This window comes from Vidua chalybeata, chromosome 15 (assembly GCF_026979565.1).
Source record: "Vidua chalybeata isolate OUT-0048 chromosome 15, bVidCha1 merged haplotype, whole genome shotgun sequence".
Taxonomy (NCBI): Eukaryota; Metazoa; Chordata; class Aves; order Passeriformes; family Viduidae; genus Vidua; species Vidua chalybeata.
Window position 1 is genome coordinate 1,207,346 of NC_071544.1, and position 15,315 is coordinate 1,222,660.

The 15,315-nt window shown below is 49.7% G+C and overlaps 1 protein-coding gene across 1 annotated transcript in view; it reads left to right on the forward strand.

Annotated features, from left to right (window-relative positions):
- Positions 1-11,514: 11,514 nt before the first annotated feature.
- CTNNA1 (catenin alpha 1) overlaps positions 11,515-15,315 on the forward strand; it is a 117,844-nt gene continuing 114,043 nt past the window's right edge. Inside the window, exon 1 of the mRNA XM_053956431.1 lies at positions 11,515-11,600. The gene's annotated coding sequence lies outside the window, so the exon portion shown is untranslated. The remainder of the gene's footprint in view (positions 11,601-15,315) is intronic.

The window sequence follows — 15,315 nt, forward strand, 5'->3', positions numbered from 1 at the left end:
TCAGAGCTGAGGTCACTGCTCCAAAGGCAGCTCTTGCCTCCTGAAGACCTCTGAGTAGGACACAAATTCCCTCAAGTTATCAGCTGTGGCTCTCTCTGATTACATGGAGAATTTATTGGGTGACTGGATAATTTGAACCTATAGAGTTATTAATTATGACCTTAATCTGATCATCGCTTTGTTCCATTTTTAATTAGCTTAGTAAAACTGTAGTCATTTAACTTGGTAATATACTTGCTTAAGTGCACGTCTGATTGCATATCCTTTTTATATCCATCAGAAGCACTTGGGACTCCTTCACTCCATCTAACTGCAACCTGGGGCATGAACTCTGAGCAAACCTCAAGTAATATTAAGTTTACAAGTGGGCTGCTCTGCTCCTGAGTGGGCTGAGTGCTCCCTTGTAACTGTGTTAGAGCTGGCAGCAGGAGGAGGGTGTGGATAAAGTGCCCCAGTGCCAGGCAAAAAATGGGAATTTGAACTCCAGGGGCTGTGCAGTCAAGACTCAGCCATTTTGTGGTCAGCATGCGGGGCAGGTTCATGCAGCAGGAGGTTTTGGAGAGCACAAAGGCAGGTGTTTCAGAGCCCCTTCACGGAGGGCGCTCTGCACTCTGTGCCTGCCTGCAGGCAGATGGATGGCTTGGAGTTATCTGCTCTCAACGATCTTAGTGGTGCTCACAGGAAGCTTTTATCCTTGGAAAGGATAAAAGTGAAGTAGAGGGCCTGGGGCTGGGCAGTCTGAACTGCCTGTCAGACCTGCCAGCACTGAGACATCCCCAGATGCACCTGCCAGCAGGGCTCAGGTTTTATAGCCTTTGGTGCTGACATCTGAGGACTCACTTATGGTCCAGGGGCTGAGATTCCTCTGGTCTGGGATCTTGCTGCATTCCCAGCACTTCTGGGTTACACAAGGCAAATAATTTCCTTGCTTTTCCCATCTGTAAGGAGGGGATAATGGTGCTGGCTGCCACTGCCCTTTGAGAGCCATGGATTTGAAGTGCTCTCACTGGAAGGTCTTGACTATCACTCTTACCAACCTCCCTGCTTTCAGACTTCCACAGGATTTTGGGTAGCTTCTGCAAAGTCATGGAGGTACTGTTTGAATCTGCCTGTCCTAAAAATATGTGCTGCTGCTCTGCACCACAAGGTACCTGTTGCACCATCTTCCAGGGATCAGCTACAGTGGTCACAGGAGGTGCTGGGGGTGAAAGTGTGGCACAGATGGGATTTTTATTCAGAATACCAGCACAAGGAAGTGGCAGTAGTTCAGTGCATAGCCATTTTTTTCCCTGTTTCTCCCTCCTGATCGTGTTGCTGGTCCTTGCACAAGCACCTGTCCTTGGCTCTGGCTGAGGGCCAGGTGTGTCCAGGGTCCCAAAATCACATTGCAATCACACCTGCACTGGGCAAAGGTGCCAGCACTGGCTGGCATGAAGGTGTTAATGAAATAGAACCACTGCCCTGCTATGTTTTCCACCTTTTCCCACTTTATTACTTAATTCACAGCAGGGCAGTTCCATGTCCATCCTCCCAGGACTGGATGTAATCAGAACTGTATTTAATCACCTGTCTCATTAATCCCTAACATTCTGTATGCCAGCCTCACTAACGGGGCTGTGCAGGAAGGTAGCGCTGAGGTGGGAAGGAATTAGACAGCTTTATCCTAATTGAAGGCCAAGCCACCAGTTCCTCAGCAGTCAAATGCTGTAACTTTTACTGGTTTCACTGCATGATGTGGCCCAAAATCTCCTGCATGTGAGAAGGAACAGAGGCCTCAGAGACAGGTGATGCTCCAGGGACAGGCCAAGTCTTGTCTCAGAGCTTGAGCAAAAGGGCCTTTCATGCAGATCCTCTTATGGCACTTTTGTCCTTAACCCCTGTGTGAGAAACAACTGCTCATTTTTTAAAATTTTATTAAACTTTAACAAAAACTACAACAAAAGGACTGAATAAGGAAAAATTACAGTGCTGGGAGCCCCCATGACTACCAGCCTCGTGCTCATCTTCAAAATGGATGGTCCACCTTTTATACCTCTAGCCCCTCCTAAAGTCTTGTCAGTGACTCCTTCCTCGCTGTCCAGTGGTGGAGATCACTTTCTTACACCTTGCTTGGAGGTCAGGTGTTACCATAGTAACAAGCCAACCCTCTCAAATGCCCCGAGTACCAAGGCCATCCCATAATAATGCAAGGGGAGGATACATTACAGTAACACAACTATACATCTACAAAACTACTCTTGACATACACATAACGTTCAGCCCTTACTTGTGAGAGCCAACCACCTCATTGCTCATCTGTAACCCCTGGGAGAGGTGATCCAGATGGTGGTGACCAGCTGCAAGCTATCAGGGGCTGTTTCCTTCAGATTGGAAGTGTCCTTTACCCCTGGACAATACAGGTAGCAGGACCAGTTCCTGCTTGCTGCAGGACAAGGGGTGGCTCCAGGTCCTCTGGTCAGGGCTGCAGGGGGAAAGAACGTGGCTGCAGAGCATTGCCATGGTTACAGGCACTTTCCTCATCATCCCTGAGGTTTTTAACCACTGCTCAGTGCAACACACCACAAAGCAGCTGAGTGCAAGGCAGTAGGATTTCAGAGCCCTTCTGATGCCCATGTTCTCCAGGACAGGGAGAATGAAGTCTGTTCCCCAGGAGGGAGCAGGGAGAAGGGGTGGTGGTTCTCACCTTCTGAATAAAATCACACAAATGAGGGTACTTAATTGGGCTCCAAACCATCCCTCCACCTCACTGTCCCCGTGCTCCTGCCTGTCTATGAGCAATGGGCACCAATGAGGAACTCAGTAAGGGAGAAAGGCTCTACAGAGCTGTAATGATTCCATTCTGTTCTAAAGCCATGGAAAATTCTTCCAATTCCCCATCCAGAAGCCATGTGACACTTGATGTCTTTACATCCCCTGGTCTCTGATTTTTGCTTTCCCTTTCCTCTCCTCTTGCTGCTTCTCCTGTCATGTGTGACTGCAGGTTGTGGTGTGTTCCTTCACCAGGCAGGGACCTGCAGTGCCCACTCCCCATGCCAGGCCCTTGGCAAGCAGCAGCTCTGCCAAGACATAGGGAGAGAAAAACAAAAGCAAGTTTAGGCAGACAGTCCTCCTCTGGAGGAACTCCCACAGGTTCCCTCCTAAAATCCTGTTAATTCTCCAAAGCACCCCTTTGACACAGCATCTGTGGGTCTACAAAACCTGTCCATTCTCCTTCCCCCCGCCCCATCTGCCAGGAGAAGCCTGTACTTAAGGAACCACCCACCCCACCTAACTGGTGATAATTAACACCCAGGCATGAGAGCAGCAACTGGAACACCTCAGACTTACCACGATTTGGGTTTGACCATGTCTCTGAGTGAAGTGTCTCTGCTTTGGAGCACTGGCACCCTGCTTTCAGGCATTACTTGTTCCTTGTTCCTCATCCCCCTGTCCAGATCTCATGACTGTCAGGCATTGTGCAAGCAGTGGGTGATGGGGACCAGCACGTTCTGCTCCAGCACGACAAATGAGGTTATTTTTTTTCCCCAGCATTTCAGCTATAAATAATTGAGCATTTTAAAACTTCATTTCTGCCATGAGACTCTGGAGGAAAGGGTTCAGATCTGGTATACAGATATATTTTTAAGCAGTGAGAGATTGATTTGTGCTGCTCCTGCCTGCCTGACACCTGCATTCGGTCACCTCAGAAAGGCTCAGCTTGCTCCTGCAAAGAGGAAAAATTGCTGGTTCCTGAGCAGCCCTGCTGCAATACCTGTGTGTGGAGAGACAGAGGTGTTCCAGCCCTGCCAGTGGCACTTGGGAGAAGCTTCTCTGGAGCAGCTGCAGGATTGTCTGCCCAGGGCATCCCACAGCAGAGGAGATGCCCAGGGTGGCCACAGCTGGGGTGGGAAGGGAGCCCTCTGCGGGGCCCTGCCCATGGGAATGGGCTCATGTGCCCCAGGAACGGGCCCACATCCCCGTGGTGGGCATGGAGCAGCCCCCACACACAGTCCAGAGTTTTTCTGTTTATTACGTGGCTGGTTTCCAGGGAGAAATAACAGCTCAGAGCCTCAAGGCCTTTTAACTGGTTCTTCCTGTTATTGCTTTCTGAAAATAACAATAGTGGGAGGTTTATGTTCCTTCTCCTTTTTTCTTAATTCCATCCTTTCAGTGATGTTACAATTGCTTAAGTGGAGCTTTCCCGATGTGATGTCAGAGTAAACTGTGTGGCAAAATTACAGCCAGCTGAATTAGCACTGTGCTTTGTGCTGCTCTCGAGCATGTGCAACTATTATTAATTTTCCAGTGCCTGCGTGGGTAGAGTGAAATCCTTCCACCAGCTCCCAGCTCTCCAGTTCTCTCCATTTTCTGGAAAGCACCAAGACTTGTCCAAGGTGCCGCATGAGCTCTTGGGGTGACCTGAAGTGCCTGACATGGTGCCTGCAGTGCCCTACCCACAGCAATGTCACCTATGGGTGAGCAGAACTATGCTATAATTGCCCATACATTCCCAGAAAGATCCAGAAATACCTTCTTTCTTTTTATCTAATGTAGCCATATACACAAGATGAGTGAGAGCCTTTATTTCTGGGATGCCCACACCTTAAAACCATGTAAATAAGCTAAGGCAGCTCCTCATCCCCAAACTAGAATTTCCTTGAATTTGCTTAAACCATTGGACAGAGTGGGTTAAGCAGAGAAAGGACAGGAGAAGACACATTTATATTCTTGAAAGAGAAAGCCAGGGCAAGGCTACTGCTCTCCTCATTGTCACCCACAGGCAGGCTGGACGCATCCTGATGGAGAGGTGAGGTGGAGGTTCACATTTCTGCCTCTGTGTCAAGTGTGCAGAAATAAATCCTCTGGAGAGCTGAGGGCGATTGCTCAGAGGCCTGGGAAAGCCCCAGACACACAGTGCAGGACACATCACTGAACCCAGCAGGATACTTCATAAGTCAGAGTTCTCTCTTCCTCCCTCACATAAGAAAGAGAAGAGATTGGCAGAAAAAAGTTGCTGGGTGTGATGTTCCTGCTCTTGCTACTGTACCACAGGAGGTGGGATTTTATCCTGGTTAAAAGGGATCCTGGTGAAAGGATTTATTCACGTCTTGTTAGAAAATGCTGCCCCATCCTTCCCCTGCCCCAGGGTACAGACACAGAGAGTGGCCTCTTGTCCATGTGGACATGCTCAAAGATGGGGAGGAAAAATGTTTTTTCCTTGATGACTTTCCTCCCAGTAATCTCAGCTGCTATTTGTAAGGGCAGCAGATACCACAGCCTCAGACAAAAGTCTGCTTTTCAAGCAATGATGTCCCTTTTTATAATAAAGGCTGCCAACTCCCAGAAGTGATAGCTCACAAACAATCAGGGAGAGGACAACGGGAATGCTCTTTGAGGTGCTGCGCAGAATAGATCATCCACTGTACAGCAACAAATCAAATTTAGGGAGAAAGAATTTGGAAACAAATTACCAGCAAGATATTTCAAGCTGACAGCAATTTGGAGCAACTTAGGTCTGTCTGGTAAGAACTGTATTCCTTTTATTTCCCTATCAATAGCAGCTACCTTATAAGACTGGTTTCTCGTTGATAATTCTGTCTGGAACAGAAACTCCTGAGTACACTTAAGTTGATAACTCTCTCTTTGATCATATTTCAGTAGCAATGCTTTTCACCTTGACAACAGAATTTTTCCCTTTGGATGAAGTTTCCATGCCTAAAAAGCCACATGGGTGTGGGATTTCCAGGCTCAGGGAGCTCTGGTGCACTGCAGACAGTGCTTGGACTTGGGGCTGGGAGTGGCAGGGAGATGAGCTGGGGGCAGGAGCTGCAGGGATTGGAGCACTCATCTACCCTGCCTCAGTCTCCCTGATCCTACAACAGTACAGAAACTGCTTGTAGGTGTTTGTCTTTATGGGAGAGGGATAATTCATATCTGCTAGTGGCACCTCCTCATAAATGCTGAAACAAGAAGGATTACGGGTGTTTCTCCACACAGCTTTGCGTGCCTGGAGGAGCAGTGAGGAGCTCCGCATGGCATGTGCGAGTTCAGGTGTTCCCACGGGGAACACCAGGAATGGTGAAGCCACAGGCTCCGTGTGCCCCCACTGCCCTGCACTCAACGGCAAAGGGGGCAGGTGCAGCTCAGGTGCAGCTCAGGTGCCAAGGGGCACGCTGGGGCAGAGGGGCAGTCGGGACTGATTCCACCCTGCACATAGAGATGTGATTTTCCAGCACTGGGGACTCATCTCGTGCTGACAGAGGTGCTCAATGTGTTAATTACAGAGGGAGGTCATTAATGTCCATCAGCAGGCGGGGAGGGGACAAGACTCGAAGGGAGGAATGTGTTGGGGGTAGACTGGAATGCAGCAGTGCTGACATGCCCGGAGCAGGAGAGACATAAAAAGAGTGCACTAGCCTGTAATTTCCCTGCAATTTCTCCTCGGGAAGTAATGAAAGTTTACGACTAGTCGTGGCAATGCCCGTGTCTCTCTTCCAGAAAGAGGTAGATAAAAATAGTTTAGAATCACACTGAGAAAAAGAGAAATTTCACATTCCTTTGAAAACTCTTTGTGGTCAAGTGCTCCCAGCCCACTTTGGCCAAGTACTTAGTAAGAGGGATGCCAGCTGTGGCTGACAGTCCTTTCGGTTGCCCTCATGAAAGCCAAGCCCTGCTCATCTGCTGAGCAGAGCGATCGGGCTTGTTTAATCTTTAGAAATAAAAATGAAGGGATTTGTGCTGGTTTAGCAAAGCCCTGGCTCTCCTCGGGGGCTGTGTCAGCCTTGGGACAGGAGGGCTCTTTCCTCCTGGTTTTCTCCATTGCCCCACTTGCTCCTTGGGGCTGGTTTTGACCTTGCTGAAGCGTCACACGATCCTGCTGAGCTTTCAGAGAATGTGCGAGGGTTCGGTGTTCCGGATACAGGGTAAGGTGCTGTCAGCATGGGGTTTGTTTCCTCCACTGGCTTCTGCTTTGTGTCTAACATTTGGGAATAAATTATCAGGAGGCAGGAAAGCCTTGATCCAATAATGGTTTAAATTTGTAGCTTAAGTTGTGACCCTTTAACACCCCAAATTAAAATCACCCAGCACTTGTTCTGCACTGCATACCCCCTGGATTACAAAAGCAATTGACAATGTCATTTACTCAAGCAGTGCCTTAGAAACTAAAATCTTTTTGTCTGTTCTCCACAGATATGAAATACTCAGTGACGTAACAGAGGCTGCATTTAAAATGAAGAACCTTTTTCCCCTGTGCCCTTGGCTAAGCTCTCACAGTCCCACCTCTACAGGAACCACATTTCAATGGTGCTGTACACCCCTTAGTCTTTACAGCATTTTCGGATCTTTCCAGATGGAAAGTGCCATAGAAATGTAAAATCTTATTAATTAAAGGCTGAAATAGATGCAGTGTGTGGAGGTCAGTGACTCATGCAGGAGGATTCTCAGGCTTCTGCTATGCATTGCCTCGGGGCGCTTTTTTGAATGTTCCCTTCTCGGGGCTATGACAGTTTATTATACAAAGGCTGTGCGAACCTGGAGGTGAATGCAAACTACTCGGGCTAGGAACAGCAACCAGTGAACCCAGTTCATGCTGAGCCTTTTGGGATGGCATAATTTCCCCTCATTACAGTTTCTGCCTGTTTTTTCAGGCAGCACAGGCTCCGTGCTACAGCCCCTGTGCTCCTGGCCATGCTGGTGCTATAGATTGCTTCTCTTTCTGGAGGGCCCAGGAGCATTTGGCAGTGCAGGAAGAGAGTGTTTCACTTAGGATCCAGTGGCTTCTCAATTAGGAACCGGGGCATGTTTCTAGCAGACAATTTTTCTTGGCGAGGGTGGCAGTGATGGGGAGCACAGCCCTGGCACCAGGAACATTGTGGCTGAGGCTCCCAGAGAACCAGTTCTGACCCCAGAGGCACTGCAGCATCAGCTGGGTCTGATCCCTGTGCTGCCAGCAGTGCCAGGGAGCCCCAGTGTAGATGCAGGTGTGCTGGAAAATCCCTTCTCCTCCTGACTGACTGAGGCTTATTTCACCAAGGCAGGTGTTGTAGTCACAGCTGAGGCTGTGTACCTGCAGTCTCCCCAGGAGCACCGCATACCAGCATTTCCAGAGTCCATTGCATTGCCCCAGGACACTGGAATTTGGTTTCTGGCTGTACACATGCTCATTCCAAGCTGGATATTGCAAGACAATCTTAGTTCTTTATTTGTCCGAGCCCTGAAAAGGAATGGTGATGCCTCCCAGCTGCATGGAACGCTGAGCTGAGCACTGGAGAGCCCCCAGGAGTTGGTGCCAGGCCCTCATTCTGTCACTTTGCTACATTGCTGACTTCATCAGAGCCTCCAGTCTTCGAGGGAGGCTGCATTTTGGGGTGACTCCTACAGCAAAGCTCATCGGCTGCGAGTCCCTGCCCTGCTCCTGCCCCTTGCTGGCAGCCCAGGGACAGGAGGTGACAGGGCTGTGCCCGGTGACTGCTGCTTGCAGTCACACAGCTGGTGGCACAGCACGGCTGCCCTGGGGCTGTCCCCACCGCCCAGCATGACATCAGCCTGCAGGGAGCCTCAACCGGCTGCTAGTTGAACCTGGAGAATCCTTTAGAGCATTTGGAGTTTTTCCTCTCTCTCTTGGTTCCTGCTGCCCATTCAGCCCCTCCGGCAGGACCTTCAGCTTGCCATTACAACACTCTATATTACTTTTCCTATTTTTTTTTTCTTCCTTCTGTCATCCCTCTCAATCCCCTCACCACCTCCTGCTCCAGCAGTCCTGTCTTTGAAACTGACGTGAGAGGTGCAATGCTTAGGTCTTGCAAATAACTAAACAAAACCACTTTAAAAAAATCCCCCAAAACAAAACAAAACACAAAACCACAGAGACCAAACAAGGATTTTGAAATGGAGCACAAACGGATGCATGGAGCAACTACTTCCCTTCAACAGCATTGTTACAGAAATAGAAAATCCAGAGGCACATCATTTAGACCCCGTATACACTGAGATTGACAGACAGTGGAGCTCCAGCAGGTACTAGATAAACAAGCCCCTTCCTACACAGACCCAGCCCAGGATTTACAGGAAAATGCAGCTCCCCTGCGCTGGCTACACCCACACGGCATCTCCAGGTGGCCCTGGCCAGGGATTACCCTTGTGCACACACCTAAGGAACAGGGCCAGGCTGCCGGGAGTGCGCAGCCGCCAGACCCGCTCTCCTCTGCTGCACCTTGGATCGGACGGGAGCATTTGCTGATTCTACACAAACAACCTCCCCCAGTATCGGGGCGGCCACCTCACCTCTCTCCCTGTCCTCTCCCCTGGCTTACCCTGCATTTTCACTAGTGAAAAAGGGCAAGAAAAACATTTTAAAAACCACCAGGAAAATGGGATTACAAAACCACAAACGCTGTTACAGGAAGATTTGAGGTCAAGCAGCAGACTTGTAACTCATTTCAGAAAATGCATTAGATTTCAAGCTGCCAATGACATGGGGCTGGATGGGAGGTGTGAGCTGCTGTTGCTGGGTGCCTGTCTGAACACTCCCTGCATTTTAGTCTTGTTGACAGAACCCAGTGCTGTGATTCAGAGAGAGCTGTTAATTAAGAGACAAAGTCCAATCTCAAACTAGCTGGCTCTATTTTTACATAATTTTATGTTTTGTTTGCTGAGCCTTTTAACTCGCTCCATGAACCAACAGAGCTGCCAGCTGATCTCCTACTTTTCCCTTAACTTTTCAGTGGTGCAGTGCAGAACATGTGATTCTCTACAACTTTGGAATCTGTAGGTTTAAAAAGGATTTTTTTTTTTAATCTGACATTTTGTCCTGAAAGGACGTGAAGCACACAGAACTGCCGAATGTGGAAGGCACCACAGGAGGCCAAGACATGATATTAAAACGAGTAATGAAAGAAAGCAAGCTATTGAAGTGTAAACTCCATTTTTACTGAGAGTATGCTACAGACAGAAATGAGTAGTTTGGATCTCTGGTGCAATTGACACCAAATATTAATGGTTTGGTATAAGCAGGAAACACAATGAAGTTAAAAAATCTGTTTTCCACATATTTCCATACGAGAGTCTATTTCTTGAGGCACCGAAGACGTGTATTTTTTTAATAACCTGTATCTCAGTCAGTTTCATAATTACAGATCTCACATTCTTTAGACTAATTTCACTCACTGACAAGGCTGGGCTCTTGATCCCTATTTTCTTTCTGGATTATAAAACAACAGTACTCTGCTTACTTCCTTGTCTTGGATCCCTTTCTTGGATTAAACCTGCAGGAAGGAAAAATGCAATCTAATTCCCTGCAGGACACAGTGTTCCAGCAGGAAAGTCTTGTAGCAACGATGGGAAACACAGCCCTGCAAATCCCATTGAACCAGGATCTGGAGGAAAGGCACAGTCCTGACCATGGTGTGGTCACCTGTGCTGTGACACTGACCTCGGGCCAGCCCCTCACTCAGTTACATACTTTGAATGAATCTTCCTTGTAGGTTACTCAATCTCTCTATTTTTTTTTTTTTTTTTTTTTTTTTTTTTGCTTAATAACAAAGGATGGAGTGTGTAGATTCAGGTATTGCAGAAGTGCTGGCAAATGAGTCATGAAATGTATTCAATTTATTCCGTTGTCTTTACAATCCAGTACAAGTGTAGGTTCTTTGGAGAGATTTGTATTAAAAACCATCTCAAAACACACCACAGAAAGTCCCAGAGTAATTTGTTGCAGAGTGAAAAAAATCACTCTTTCTCACAACACGCTCATTGAGACTTTTCAAAGAAAACTTTGAAACAAATTACCACATAAAGACAACTTTCTCCACCTGCAGACCTGCCTCCGCAGGTCACGGTTAGGTTCCCAAAATCTTCCTCTCTTCTTAGAGGGGTTCCTGTGGCCCTGCTTGTACTTTGGGATCTCCTCTCACCTGTAGTCTTGTTATTAGAGACGTTTGGATGAAAACAAGGCGTTTCCTAAAAGCAGCAGCTCTCAGGAGGGTGAAAATATCTGAGTTTTCAAAACAAAACACCAATTCAGAAACCCAGGGGTAACCCATAACTTTCCCTCTGTTTCCTTCAAACCCCTGCATCCATCACCTCCCCTCTCTACAAAGACCCTCGGTTAGCTGCGCTCAGGAGGACAAGGCCAGATTTTAACGTCGAATTTGTTTATTCTACCTCAATAGTGTCATCCTAAGAGCCTGGGCTGGGGGCGGCCGGTGGAGAGCTGTGAAGGGAGGCTGCCCGTCGGCTCACGGGGCGAGGGGGACAGGGAGCTGTGCCAGGCTCCGCTGCGGAGCCTGGGCGGTTTTGAGGTGCCTGCCCGGGGTGAGGGGAGCCCCCCCGTCCTGCCCGGGGTGAGGGGAGCCCCCCGTCCTGCCCGGGGTGAGGGGAGCCCCCCGTCCTGCCCGGGGTGAGGCGGTCCCGCCGTGCCCGCTCCGGTCCCCGCCGTCCCTCACCTGCGGGCGGGCGGCGCCGGCAGGGCGCGGGGGCGGCGCGGCGGGCGGTGCCGGGAAGAGCGGCCGGGCCGGGCGGGGAGGCGCCGGAAGAGCCCATTTCCTCCGCGGGACGGGACAAAGCGGCGCGGCCGAGCGCAGCCAGGGCGGCCGCCACCATCCCAGCCCAGCTCTGCCCCGGTAAAGTTGCGGCTCTCGCACTTGGAAACTTTTGGGCGCCAGCCGGGTCGTGCTGCCGCGGGGCCGGGGCGGGGGGGCAGAGGATGGGAGCGGAGCGGGCCGGGCCGCGCGTGGGGAGGGAGCCGGGCCCGGCTGGGGGAGGCTGCGCTGCCCCGAGCGGCGGGGCCCGCGTGGGAGCGGGGCGGGCCCGCGGTGTTCGGGGCCGCCGAGCGCGTTCTGCCGGGGGAGAAGCGCGGCCGGGCCGCTCCCGGCGAAGTTTCGGTGCGGCGGGGCGGTGTCCAGGCCCCTCCCCGCGTGGCCGGGGCCGCCCTGGCGCCGCTCCCCGGCTGCGGGTAGGGCCGGGTGCGGCCGGGAGCCCCCTGGGAGCGCTCCGTGCCTTTAGGGCCCGCGGTCTGTCCGGGCGGCGCAGCCGAAGCTGGAGCGAGCCCTCCTCCAGCCCCGGCCGTGCTGCTGATCCCATACACGGACAGCCGGGAACACCCCGTGGCCCCGCCTGGCTCCGCCACGTTTTCTGACACACACCGCTAATCCCCTCCTGTGCTGGAAGGCGTGAGCCTCTCCTTCGCTGACAGAAAGTTTCGCGCTACTTTTCCCAAACAAAAAGTAGGGAGAGCGCATCCGCTCCTGGGTTATGTGCGGCCCCTGTGTCTGCTGCCTGTGGCCGTGGGGTCTCTGGGCAGCGTGGGTCACCCTCCTGTTATTCATTGCTCCTGCCAGTTCAGAACGCTTAAAATATTTCAGACCGAAAGTTTGCAGCAAAGTGTGTGTTCCAGCTATGTTTAGTGACGAATCAGATGTGAGCAAGGCACGGCTCCCTGCCTGTGTGTCCTTGGCTCGCCAGCCGTGCCCGGGCGGTGTCTTCTGGCGAGGGTCATCGATCGCTCCCTCGCCCTGCTGGGCTGCGAGCCCCATGACCGCGTCCTCAGCCCAGCTTTCGGAGTTGTGACTCCAGGCGTGTCTGGACTATCTGTATTGAGCTAGTCTGGGAGCTCTCTGCTGCCCTTCCCCCTTTGTTTGGCCTTGTCTATTGTTTTTTTGGGGATGGGAGTTGTGCAGAAGGTGTTTTCTGGGTGCTTCAGTCACTTGTGCTCTAGTTACTGGTTTCCTGTGTTTTTCCTGCACTGGGACTGGGGAGGTTGGAGAGGCTGCACTCCTCAGTCCCGCTGGCTACACCAGGCTCTTGGATTGTTTAGTTCAGTTCCTGGGTTGGTTTGTAGGCAGGATTTTGTTGATGAAGGTGAAAGCCCAGCTCATTTTACGCTAGGTGTAGCCTTTGCTCTGTCTCGGGGCAGCAAGGCCACATTAAGTGTTTTTGTTGTTCTTATTTCACCCTTCTGAATCGAAACATGTTGTTTGAAAGGACATACTTTGATGTTGAGTCACTGTTCATCATTTTCAAAGAAGCAATTTCTAAAACATCACAGAAATGTTTTGACTTTTCTCAGTGGAAACAAAGGTTTAGTAGGTTTTGTTTTTAGAAAGGCTTTGCCCTAACCTTTTCCATAACAAAAATTGTGCCTTCAGTATTTACGGTTTTTTTCAGCCAGCTCTAATAATAGGCCTCTGCATTGGAGATTTAAAGTTTATACAAGGTGGCCGGGGGGAGTGCAGTGGGCAGAGATTAGAAATCCTGTGCTCAAATCGATGCTTTAAAATACAAATGTAAATACTTTTTCACAATTGATTTTCAGGCTTTGAGACATCAGCATTTCTGTGCTGATATGTGTCAGGACAGACATTAATGTACAGCTTCTTCGTAGGGCTTCTGTTGGTCTAATAAATTTAACTGGAAGATGTAATAGAAGAGTAATTTGTGTTTTTTCAGCAGCATGAATATCTTCTTTCTGCAGCTGTAAGATGCAGAAACTGATCTTGCAAAGGAATCCACATTAAGTAGAAATGTTTATGAGCTGGAAATACACTTTTGTGGGACTTCAGGCCTGCCTTGAATTTACATCTGCTGTTACTGTTTGATTTCTAAATGGCCTTTCTTATGCAGAGAACGAGTTAAGATCACAAAAAATACTCAGTGGCCAAACCAGCCTGCTCGTCATAGGTGGACAGTGGGGCTGCTCTGGAGCGAAGGCCCACGTGACCGTGCTGCTTCTGTTCAGGACTTGCTGGGTTCTGTTTTACTGGTTTCTCTCAGCTTTGCTGGACACCAAAGGAAACGTGGTGAATAAAAGAGGACTGAGTGTCATTTTGTTAGGACAGTACCTTATGAGACAGTCACTCAGCATAATGATGAGTCACAGACTGGTTTGGGTTGAAAGAGACCTTAAAGCTCTGGTTCCACTCCGCTGCCGTGGGCAGGGACACCTGCAGGGAAACCCTGCACCTGCTCTGAGCCCTTCCACCCTGGCCTTGAATGCTTCCTGGGATGGGGCTTCCTGCTGGTGTGCCTTAACTGACATCACTCAAAAGCTTGTGCTGCAGAACTTCAGTGTTGAAAGTATGACCTTGAGGAATGGGATCTGTTACTGCTCTGGGAATTCACCCGAACTGTTCTACAGCTAATCTGGAATAGCTCTGTTCAGTGAGTTTATAGCTGGTGTGTTGGTTAAACAGCATTGCAGCTTTAGAGAAAGTGCAGATGTTTGATAATTACTACTTTTAACTCCATACTATTTTAATCCAGAAAATTGGATTTAAAATAGAGCTACCACAAAATTGTATGCTAGCACCCTGACTGGATGAGCTCCTCTGGAAAGACAAGCCATGAGAGTGGCCTGCTGTGTCACGAAGCAGAACTGGGTGCAGATGGATTACTGAGGTGAAGGAGTTGCAGGAGGAATGAGGTCACTGCAACTGGAAGTGGGATTGTTCTCCTCTAGTGACTGAGACTCCTTATCTGCTCGTCACGGTGAGAATGGGTGTAACTGTGATTTCTGGTTAGTCCAGACTCTTCTGTTGGCAAATCTGATACTTAAATATGATTCGTAATTCCTTATGACTGATGGATTTAAAGAGCTAGCTACCCTTTCTCTCAATATGATTACATATTTTTGCTTGTTAATCCCAGATGTACTACAGAAAACATCTGTTAGTCCTTTGATATGTGTTTATAAATATCTCTGGTGGAATTAAAGGAGTAACCTTTTTTCCCCATGCTTTGTGAAGTGATAGAAATTATTCAATACACAGATCTAAACTAACACAGTTTGCAAAGTGAAATTCTCCCCCAGTCTAACGTTCCCTTCTGTTACAATTTCTCTAATTTACAAGGCAGCTGCTTATTAATCAGTTAGACTCCCAAGAGCCTCTTCTGAAAGGCTTTAAATTCAGGGATCAATGCCTATATCCCGGGCTTATCTGAAGCACTGTGGGCAGCAGATCAAGGGCAGGGATTCTCCACCTCCTGTTCAAGTGAGCCCCCACCTGCAGAGCTGCCCCAGCCCTGGGCCCAGCACAGGGAGGAGCTGGAGCTGCTGGAGCCAGGCCAGAGGAGGCTCCAGGATGAGCAGAGGATGGAGCAGCTCTGCTGGGAGCAAAGGCTGGCACAGCTGGGATTGTTCACCTGGAGAGGAGAAGGCTCTGTGGAGACCTTAGAACCCCTTCCAGTGCCTAAAGGTACTCCCAGGAGGGCTGGAGAAGTACTTTGGACAAGGGATGGAGGGACAGGACAAGGGGGAACAGCTTCACACTGCCAGTGGGCAGGGATAGATGGGATATTGGGAAAAATTCTTGGCTATGAGGGTGGGGAGGCCCTGGCACG